Source organism: Etheostoma spectabile, chromosome 6 (genome assembly GCF_008692095.1).
Source record: "Etheostoma spectabile isolate EspeVRDwgs_2016 chromosome 6, UIUC_Espe_1.0, whole genome shotgun sequence".
Lineage (NCBI taxonomy): Eukaryota > Metazoa > Chordata > Actinopteri > Perciformes > Percidae > Etheostoma > Etheostoma spectabile.
In genome coordinates this window covers 20,766,390-20,767,185 of record NC_045738.1, presented here as the reverse complement: position 1 = coordinate 20,767,185, position 796 = coordinate 20,766,390, and the positions used below count along the sequence as shown (strand labels likewise).

Below are 796 nucleotides of genomic sequence, written 5' to 3'. Positions count from 1 at the left end.
GCCGTACAAGGTGCCACCTGCTCATCATATAAACACTCACACATTTACACTCAAATGCATAGCTTTGGGGGCAACTCGGGGTTCATTGTCTTGCCCAAGGACACTTTGACATGGGATTGCAGGGATCACCAACCAACCAACCAACCATCTGATTGGCAGGCAACCACTCTAGCTCTACCACTACCACTAAGCCACAGCCGCCCTAGTGTCATGGAAAATATGGGTGGAGAAAAAAAAAATCTGGGTGGAGAAAGGCGATGATGGTATGTTTTTTTTGCCAGCAATTTCCAACAAAAGCCCACCAGCCAAACCAGCAAAATGCCATGTAGCTTCAAACACAATTCATTTCGATACAAGCGTTGCCTTTTGGAAGAGGTTGTGCGTTACGTCACAGATTGTAACTGACTGGAAATGATAGAGAATCATTTACTGCCATTGGCCCAGATGAACTAACACTACACTCGTTACTGTAAGTAGCCTACACCTGTTCTACAGTCATAAACATGTAAAAAACGATATTTCAGTCTGCGCTGTCTACTCTTGTGCCCTGCACTGTGCAAACACAGCTCTACTCTGTAAATAACGACTTTTTATAAACAAGCTAATATGAAAGATGTTAGTGAGGCAGAAGTGCGAACTACTTACCGGCCATATGACCAAAATAGATGCATGTGGCTACTTAATATGCATGTGAATGAAGCCATCATGATGGCTGTGTTCTTCACTCTTGATTTTGCTGGTTGTATTCTTTTGCAACAACATTGTCTTATTTCAAACTAGTCATATAGAACGAATG

At 42.5% G+C, this 796-nt stretch overlaps 1 protein-coding gene across 6 annotated transcripts in view; it reads left to right on the top strand.

Moving 5' to 3' along the window:
- Window positions 1–796, top strand: part of cep192 (centrosomal protein 192) — a 132,487-nt gene that overhangs the window by 75,269 nt on the left and 56,422 nt on the right. The window lies entirely within an intron of this gene.